The 10,965-nt window shown below is 40.6% G+C and overlaps 1 pseudogene; it reads left to right on the top strand.

Annotated features, from left to right (window-relative positions):
- The first annotated feature begins 208 nt into the window (after window positions 1–208).
- On the top strand, window positions 209–9,431 carry LOC139475826 (uncharacterized; annotated as a pseudogene).
- Window positions 9,432–10,965: the final 1,534 nt, after the last annotated feature.

The following is a 10,965-nucleotide window of genomic DNA, read 5'->3' as shown; positions in this document are numbered from 1 at the left end:
ATTTTACATTAGGATAGGTACCCATTAATGTATCCAATACTTGCGTTTCAAAGGCCAAATACATTTCACGTTCACGGATGACTTGCGTACGTTGTAGTTTGTTTATACTGTCCGGTTGAGCACACTGTGGAAATGACCTTCACATCGTACGCCGACAAGGAAGTAAAAGAAGAGGTGGCTGCTGTATCGCTGTTAGTGTTGTCATGTTGTAAAACGAACATTCGAGATAAAGTATGACCGTCCTACGCATCATGGTTTGCTTGCTTCATCTGACCAGTGTGATCAATAAAGGTAAATGTAAAAAAGATCATTTACTACTGCTGCCAACACGGCGCTGTTTATTGTTCGCAAAACTGTTGATGCATATATTGAACTGTGGTTGACGCAATGTGGTATACATGTCTTTTGTCTGTGTCGTCATGTGATGAAAATATTTATGTGAGATTATCATAATGTATCTCTGAATGTAATATAATAATATTACGACATACTTAAGTATTATTATGTTTGTCTATTGTAGTGGGGGCATGTGGAGGAAGCTCGACATTGCAAGGTAATAACTCAACCATATAAAAGCATACTGATACTGATATTTCAACATATCAATGATATTTGCATGGCACATTTGTAATAGAGGCGCAATGGCGAGTCGGATTATTAAGAACAATTAATCGTGTTACTTCGGCATGGCCGTTACCATAACACATTCAAACGTATAAATAATACCAGCTAACATATGTCTCAGTTGTAGAGATGTGTAAATGAGGCTCACCCTCGGCCCGTCACTTTTACTTACATGGGTCACCAGCAGGGGATGTACAGAAGTGTGACTGTAGCCTGACTCTCACAGGTACACAAGGGACAGTGTATTTTACACTCGTCCCCTGACGCTACAGCAACCTATGGACTAACACTTACACAGCCAGGTGGTTTAACAGTAGACTGTACACGGACTTTCAGGGTAGATTCATTTTTGTATCCAGGTACAAGCATGGTTTCCTTCGCTTACAACACTGCATATGTCAGGCGTTGTATGGAGGTAGAGTTCGGCCTAACAGGTAGGTATTCACTGTAACAATGACAGTACGTGTGTAGTTCATCAATGGAGTAATACGATAAAGAAGAAAAGTAAACCAAAGAATCAATGTCATTGAAGTCGAACATGACACAGAGTGCACATCGCACCTTTTATTTGATCAAATATCGATTTCGTATGTGGAGGTAGAGGTAATCAGAATAGGTAAGAAATCAAGGCCAATGTGCTGTATCATAGAATACGGAGACACTGGGGAAACATGAGTTTGGAGACAGCGATAGTCTATCACATAAAATATGACGACCCCCGCCTTTTATTACTCCCTCCGTCTGCAACTAAAAGTGTTAGTATTATTGATACCAGAACATACTTGGTTTCAAATTTTCGTTTTATTTAAGAAATAAGGTTTGATCAAGCCCCATGTGTAGTGTAATGAAGTATAGTTTTGCCCTGAACTATTTAAAATTAAAGCACGATGACGCTTCAGAGCAAACTTTCTAAGATGCTGAATTTGAGACTAACCTTGTGTTTAATTTGAGCTGAGTTTAAAATCAAATGTGCAGCTTACATCTAATATTGGCAGAGCTCTTATGATAAGAGACACAATTACGTTTTAAACATAATACACCACTAAATTTGTTTGTTTATTATTTAAGTAGGTCACATTTCGTTATACATTAATTGTGTAGTTATCCGTAATCCAAGGTAGGACTTAAATCTAAGATTATATAAACTGGGCGGCAAAAGAAAGTATAGGTCGAGTTCCATGATCGATAAAAAAATAACAAGATGAGGTTTTGTTGTGAATTATAATATAATCTAGGGAGGCGTAACAAATGATTGTTCAACCACAGTTTGAATGAAATTGTGCAATCACAGGTAATGTAAGCTCACGGTAAACAATGGTTGGGTAAGAAATTTCATTTTCAAGTTAAAAAAATAATCAGACACACTACAAGTTCATTGTCGACACAGTTGCCTTCGATAGCGTGTATGACCTCCAGCTACCTAAATGCATGCTGTGATACGCCGCCTCACCGATGACGTCAGTCTTCTGATGATGTGGAGTGGAATCCGTTGCCACTCGTCTCTCAGGGCCTGCTACAGTTCTTGTCTGTTGACGGGAGGCTGATGGTGTGCTCCTCTAATCTGTCTGTCAAGATGGTTCCAGAGATGTTCAATAGGATTCATATCGGGTGAGTGGGCAGGCCAGGGCAAAACGTCAACGTCCTACTGGCTCAGAGAGTTCCGAGTCAGTCTTGCAGTATGGGGACTGACATTGTCGTGTTGAAACAATGTCCCATGCTGTTGGTTTTGTAAGAATGGAAGCACAACTTGCTGCAACACTTGGTTTCTGTACTGCACAGCGTTCAGGTTTCCCTGTATAATCACCAAATCAGTCTTCTGATCTCCACAAATACCGCCCCACACCATGACACCTCGCCCGCCGAATAAATGGCCCTTTCGAATACACACCTTAGCCAAACGTTCCCCTCTGCGTCGATAAACTCGTCCTCTGCCGTCATTTCGAAACAAGTTATCCCGACTTTCATCAGTAAACAGCAATCGACGCCAATTTCTCACTTGCCAGCGTCGAACCTGCCTCGCCCATTGCAGTCTCAGGCGTCGATGTTGAGCAGTCAGTACCATTCCTTGGAAAGGACGATACGCTCGGATTCCAGCAGCACGAAGTCGTCGTAGTACTGTACGTTGGCTAATGGGATGTCTCAACGCTGTTGCTGCCGTCGCCGTCGCCGTTACGATACTGTTTCGCAGGTGTATGAGCCGTATCTGACCGTCTTTGAGTTGTGTTGTCACTCGGGGTCGTCCGGCTCTAGGCCTGTCCTGTGTCCTCTCTGTCTGCCTGTACCGTTGAATCAGCCTGGCTACTGTCAATGGTGACAACCAAACCTTCTGGCAATTCTGTGTTGCCCTCATTTCGGCCATACCTTTGGCTATCTCTCTCTGCTCTTGTGACAGTCGTGACATTTCTTTTGTGTGCTTTCACCACATGTGGCTATACCCTGCAGACGAACGCATTTATACAGCTAACATGCACGTTCAGTTTATGCCATAGGCGGGAAACCTGTTTCACCATTTTTTTGTCACCGCACGAGCGCCGTTCGGGTGAGGTGTTTGTTGGTACCTGTTCCTGGGCAGTCATATTCCCAGTAGCAACTTTCCACTAGTTATCGCTGTTTTCAGGAAAATTACAAATTGCCAACCTATACTTATTTTGCCGCTTAGTTTATTAATTTGCTTCAATTTAATCACGTGACTCTAAACATTCCACAAGTGTATTATGGGGGCGAATTAACACGTGTAAACACAGTCGAAGTTCGGTGTCGCTGGTTAGTGTGAGTAGGGATGTTTTTCCTGTCGTATAAGTTTCATTTTGTTTCCTCCACTGACGGAAGCAGATTGTAGCAACTGCAAAACATGAATCAGGGTTCTTACCGAGTTGGTTACACAATATGATACCTTACCGACGTAATTCGACGGCCTTGAGCGTGATAAGGCGTCGCCGTGGGGCGAACATGACGGAGAAAAAGAACATCGGCCGTTTTGTTTTACTGCTGTATTTTGCTAATTGCCGTACGCCGAGCAACAGGTGAACATGTGGTTATCAAACTTCCAATCATTGCTCATTCCTTTGTCCAGACAGACGTAGGGCACCAACGCCCGCCACGGATAATTTTGTGAGTGCTATGGCACGGACACAGTGGTTTGAATATGTTTGAGATAAGCCTGCGGCGTAAGTGATGGTTGACATAATCTTGCCATATTTCTTCCCAGGTAATAACATTCAAATATTCGACATGTTTATAGGAACTATTTCTCCAAAAAAAGTATGTGGATGTGCCATTTTGCTTGACCGTAATGAAAGAACGATGGTACCAAGGATACGTTTGATCACGGAGGAGGTAATCTGAACAGCGCCTTGAGGCCAATCCATTATAATGTAACTAAAACAAAGTGTACTTTATCGCAGGATTTTATCTTTTACTGAAGCATCTTAGCAATATTAATAGGATATTACAATTGTACAATAGTAACATATATGTCTATTCCTCGTTGTTTCACCAATACACATAAAGTAAAAAACTTTTAAAGTTAAAAAACATAAGTAAATGTCTATCAAACAGTGTAAGTGCGACATTTTGAGACTGAGTGAGTGAGCTGGTTTAACGCAAAAAGAAAAAAATCAGAACATTAGATACACAAGAGCGATTCACCCTGCAAACACGAAAACGTCGGTTTTTTTCCGTATATGGTCATTGGACGGAAAAACGACGTTATTTGGACGTTTTCAAACCATCGTTTTTCCGTCCAAATAACGTCGTCATTTGACATCGGAATTTACTGGGAGAGAACGATATCATCAAGCTCCTCCCTTTCTTGACTGACATCGTCAATCAAGCAACAGCGTCTACCGGTATTTCTACCGCGTGTTAGATTACAGTTTTCGCGTGTTAGATTACAGGCCCGCGTTTGACGCTGTACTCGAAGCGCTTAGCGGAAGTATTGAAATCAATCGTTCTGCGCATGCGGATTACTTAATGCCTTGTCCAAATTTTCCGTTCTGTATATGCGCGATTTCGCGTATTGTTTCCGAGATTTCATGTCACCGCTATTTGACAATGATTCATAAACACAGTCTCGTGAAAGTTTGGAATCGTACAATTCCAAACTGGTGATGCCTATTCAGACTAATGCTTGGTCTCTAAAACTGTATAGTTTTGAAAGAAACAAGTAACTCAATTTAAATTGAAGAGGGGCCCCAGTCATTCGAGATTCCGAGATGAACCTATTCAATTGCTATCAAGGCTGCCACCCAAACCGATCCAAACTGTATCGTGATGTCTTCAAAAATACAAATTCTTTTCAATATTTATACTACGAGATAGTAAGAGTAAGGCTTACTCACCGGTGGAACGTAGACAATATCGCCAATACAGATATAACGTATTTGAATGTTAATACTAAAGACAAACACTCATTATTTTTGCAGTGACGATTTTACTCTTATACGCGTTTATTGGTAACTTTCATCAGTTTTCTCTTCATTTTAATAACTTTGTTTTCATATATACATGAAGCAATACCCGACAAGCCTGTCATACATAATTATGAGGCAGTTTTCAATCTTGTACCGACTTACTTTGGTGTTCCTGAGCGAAGCTTATTGGCTTGGGTGTTACACCGCGTTTTTCTGGTGATCCTATTATGACTTTATTTTTTATGTAATGACACCCTGTACACTGGATCACGGCTTCGTGACTATCCATAACAATCAAGATGAACATTCAGTTCAAGTAAATGATGAGTTTGTTTTGACGCCACAGTCAGTCAAAAACCAATGCTGTGAGGTTTGACTTCACACTTCTACCAGCTCGAACATCGTGGATCCTCATTTTGAGAATCAAAGTTCATATGCTAATCCATCTGCGAATACCGTCCCGCTCAAGATGACCTTACTTGTTTCTAAAACTATCATCTATACCCCACTCTCACCCCCACGCACCATCCCCCCTCACCCAACACACCTATATAACCTGGACAGGAAATACTGCTGATAGCCTCTGGTCAACTCCGCGCTACGGCAGAATGTTCGTCCAACTCTGCAGGGGGCATTCAAACACGCTGAAATGTTTTCGCCTTGCATCCAAGATGGTGGACAAGTGAAACTGTATGAAATTTGGCTATTATAGGTCGCTGTCTCTTTTTTGATTACCCAATAAAGTCCCTTCAACATTCAATTTCCGATACAAGTAAATGAATAAGTGTGTTTTACGCCACAATAAGTCAAAGACCAAAGTTGCCTGGTTTGATGACACCCAATCTACCAGGTAGCACATTGTGTACACCCTATCCGCATTTAAGTCTCCACTGTGCGTATTCCTGTTGACGAAAAGGCACAATGATACATTCATGCGCGGCATTCTCTACCTCTAGAAGATTTTATAGTTAACATGCTTATCCAACTCGAACTATCATGCCGCTCAGAAATCCAGCAGACCCACATTTACACACACACACACACACACGCGCACGCACGCACGCACGCACACACGCACGCACGCACGCACGCACGCACGCACGCACGCGCGCTCCCGGAAATGTTTTCGCCTTGCCCCCAAGATGGTGGACAAGTGAAATCGTATGATATTTGGGCAATTTTAGGTCGCGATCTCTTTTTTGATTACCCAATAAAGTCAATTCATAGTATACGGTTGTGAAGAAGCTTACAACTTTGTAACAATTATTCATCTCATTCCAAGAGAGCTAATCGTGCTCACATAAAGTTGTAGTTATTATGTCACTGTTTTATTTCTTTAAAAATATATTACGTGTTCATGATTAACAATTAAGATGAACATCAAAGGGTTGATTACTTACAAAAACACATAAAAAAAACACAACTGGCACTGCACTTTCAACTTTCATTTCCAGCATCAAGCCAGACGATTTCATGTCCTGGTAGTCAAACCGAGACGCCTACAGTGACCATATTGAGTTCACTGCCAACTGTATCCTTCACCTATAGGTATACCTCTCAAACTCCCACAACTACTACACGACGCGTTCCCAGGTCAACCACTAGTGTACCAACAACGACTGTAACAACGCCATCTGTATCAACGACTCAGACTTCAACAAGGACGTCAACGCTGTCTTGGGTGTCATCTACAAATGAGATCAGCAGGGAGACAGTGGAAGCCATGCCTGTCACAGGTAAAATAAAAGCTGTTGTGTGAACACACAATGCCTTTTAGAAAGTGGTCAAATGTAACCAATGTTTTATTTGAGATAACACTTTCTTAGTAAAGTTCAGGCTCCGGATTCGAACCCGCAGTGCCAGAGTGAGGCAACTAATCGCCAGCACACATAGTCAGCGATCTAACCCACTCAGCCACCGAGTCTTCCACAAAAATAAAAGTCCGACAACGGGTAGTCTGGTTCACGTACTTTGTGTACCCCTCTGCTGGCGATTATGTGCTTCACTCTGGCAGTGTGGGTTTGAGTTCCGTACGGGACTCAACCCCAAACAGAACGAGAACCTGTACTTTACTTATAAAGTGTTATCCCAGATGTAACATTTGTTACTTTTGACCACTTTCTAAATGGCATTGTTAATAGTTTTCGGCCATTGAAGCCGTGCCAATTAAGACTTAACAGAGGGGTGAGTTGGCGATTAGGTGCTTCACTCTGGCAGTGTGTTCGAATCCCGGACGGGACTCAACCCCCAAAAGGACGACAATCTGTACTTTACTAAGAAAGTGTTATCTCAAATATAATATTTGTAACAAGCCATTGTGTGTTTCATGGTATTACTAAGTCAGCGTTCCAAGAATTGTATGAAACATCAAAAACCACCGATTTCGGGAGACCTAGATCTTACAAAAGCTAATAGATCATAGTTGTATAAACACAAGTTACTGTAGTTATTTGGAACTGTGCTACATACAACATATGGAACGTCAAGTTGTTTTTTATTCGCCGTATAACATATGTCCTGCTGAGTTTTTCTGCAGGATGACGAAAGTTTGAAATCGGCAATGAACATTCAACTTGGTGGATTATTGTTATTTCACTTCCGTTTTATACTTTGTTGCGCCAAGCAGGCCCTCAAAAGAACACTACAGTAAATAATACTCAGCTTTGTGTCTTTCACAACACCTATGATCATGACGTCTACAAAGGTTGTGTCACAAGCATGCAGACTGTAGAAATGTGTATTACACACAGTATAGACATGTTGTGGAGTATTTAATTTGTAAAATGGAACAGGTTTTGCGTGTTTTATCTAAGTACTTTAGGATCTAAACACATAAAAATGATATGCGTAATACCTGCAACATCCCCTCACATTTTGGTATGCCGTCACCAGGAGATCGAGCTACGGACCTTCCGCTCCCAAGGCACGCGCTCTATCCAACAGACCACAAGGCGGTCTTCAGTTAATATATACATTGAGGACATTTCACCATGGAACTATGAAATCCCTTCACAAATCAATAAAGGCTCGAGAAAGCATGTTCAAGTTTTTCATGTGATCAGTCACATAATCATACTTCAATAATGCAGATGAGTCGTGAATTGTAGTGAAGTAATTGCCTGATTTAACGTGGAAGCGTTTAACATGGCCTCAAAACATGGTTTAAATTATGTGACAAGAAACGTGTTTAGTTTTGTGTTTGGAATCTATAATGACGTTTTGTACAGTTTTGAGCCACATTGTCACTGAGAGAAGTCTCTCAAGGAACTGTCGAATTGTTCATCGATAATAAAGTCAAATTGTTTGATCGGCATTACTTAGAAGTTGACGGATGGCAAGATAGACACAATTTATGGATAACACATATTACATATCACAATATTAAAGAAGTTGTTATCCATAAATTTTGTCTATCTTGATAATAAAGTCTAATTGTTAGTTAAACACTAATATGGACATCGAGTCAACATTTGAATAGCCGTTTCATACTATGCAGATATACATATACGTGTATACTATATTTTGTATGATGCACAGTTTCAGGTTCCCTCATCGCCGGATGGGTGACAGTAGCGATCCTTGTTGCTGTTATTGTCGTGATGGCTGTGTTACTGATAAGGTACACAATTACCGAAAATAATTGATGATCTCAGTTTGACTCACGAACAAATTTCAATTTGTGTTCAGGGTAGCGTCAATACCAGTTGCTACCAGTGTGTTGTTTATTAAATAAATACCACAACATGAATGTACCAGAAAATATTGTCCATTTTATTCCCTGCACATCAACTACAGTGTACACATCATGAATAACATGGTTAGATCATGTTAACATGTTAAATGTCTTTGATACTGTGGTCTTGGGAGTGCTATTATTGCTATGACCTGAATATGATTTGTGTAAAACGACTGTTTGTGTCTTTAACAGAACGAAAAGGGCATCCAACTATGAACCAGGAGATACTAGTCAACAGTCTGTGTCAACACAAACAGATGGTGGCTCCATCTATGAAGCCTTGGGGTTGGACAGGAGCAATGTGACCACACCTGACACCATGTACGAGCGACTTGAAACACAGCCTACAGTGAAAGATTATTACAACATTGAGATGGGTGGCTATGCTAACCCTTAGTTTATCCATTGGTGACCATATATTCGGTTATTGTCTGATGAGGTGTACTGTGAAACCGCATTTATGTGTTCTGTTGTATATGGGTAATATGTGCATTAAATATAACACCTAGCGTAAGCTGAAGGATTCGTCCATCTCTCCTATCGTGGTGCCTTATATATAGACCCAGTGAATAACATTTACCATGCATGATACATGTCTTTTCCTGATTAGGTATAGCAAGGTTTAACAAAACAAATCTTTCGCTGTAAGCTACATTAATTTCATGTGCCTTAAATATAAACTTAAGTATAAATATATTTGTCATTTTCAGCCGTATGTTCAGTCTCATGTATCTATATAAGTGGGAAGTCACATAAAGCACCTGCAAAACAAAGAAATGGCGTATGGTGTTCATAAAAAGGCTCTCCTTCAACAAATAAAAAAGATGAAGAGCACAGACCCGAATGGTACACATTTACTTTGACGGACTTCCTGCACATAAGCGTAACTACTTACCGTCTTCGGCCGGAACATGTTCAGCAGCATTGTCATATTTATAGATGATGCAACCAATGTAAATCAATTTGTCTATTGTGACTTTACTGATTATAAAAACAGCACTTTTAAGGCGTCATCATTTCATGGTCAGCAACATAACGTGACCTTAATCTGATCACATGCAAGGTCTTACCTGCTTGGATGAATATGATCACCCTACTCTGCAACATCTGGTAAGGTATCATTGTAATTGATCCATTCTTGAATATGTTCACATATTAGGACAATATTTATATTGGATTGTGTTGCAATCCTGCGATTACATGGACCCCAATATGAATATATATTGTACGTAAATGCCAGCAATATTAACCTCTTGGTTTATGTCTCGACTGTTAGCCCCGATTACGTTCCTAATATATACACTTGAGCATTAATTAATGATTAAGCGAATCCAATTCTGAAAACTAATGACAAACAATAATGAAACGCTAGCTTGTCAGCATGTTGTATAAATACACGGTACGTACGTGCATCACACATTATCACAGACACCATGTGTGGCACATTGAGCTTTAGATTCTCAATGGGGAATGAAGTTTGAAATCGCAGTTTGAATATTCGAGGTTTCCTATGTGAATTTTCATAGCTAGGTTAGTTTAAGGAATAGGTTTAATCAGCAAAGCACACTATCAATGACGTAGAGTACCAGAATATATGATATGGCAAATTAATGGTGTGCATGATGCAAGTAGTCTATGCCGCAAATTTTGGGCTAAGTTGGATATACATCCTACGGTTATCAGTTGTCTTGTGAGAAAACACATGGTCACTGGTCCAGAAAAGGATCGAGCAAAACCTGGACAACCTTGAAAACCAGTTCATGTCGCGCCCGGGTGCTGATTCGTTTGACAAGACGCAAGCCGATGACACAGCTGGGGAACTGCGTGACCAATGGAGAGAGGGCTTCGGACTGTTGAAGGCTAAGAGAAACAGGACTGCGTACACGTCAGATGTCACCTACACGTCAGATAGCACATGCAGGAACGTCTGACGTATTCCGCAGAGTGATCTACCTTACACAGTCAATATCTAACAGAACAATAACGATTTACAACGATCATGCAAACAACTCGCAAATAATCCGAAATGTAAACAGGATTACATTATCAGGTCTTACAGAGATATTAACATTGTCTTTTAATACAAACTGGCAGGGCATGCTCATACAGTTCTTGGTATTCCCAATAGACTAATGTGCCACATCAATCGAGAAACATACACCCTCTAACACATTTGGCGTTTCATTTCTCAAT

The sequence above is a fragment of the Haliotis cracherodii genome, unplaced genomic scaffold (genome assembly GCF_022045235.1).
Source record: "Haliotis cracherodii isolate W230 unplaced genomic scaffold, xgHalCrac1.p SCAF_3, whole genome shotgun sequence".
Classification (NCBI taxonomy): Eukaryota; Metazoa; Mollusca; class Gastropoda; order Lepetellida; family Haliotidae; genus Haliotis; species Haliotis cracherodii.
This window is presented reverse-complemented; position numbering and strand designations above follow the sequence as displayed.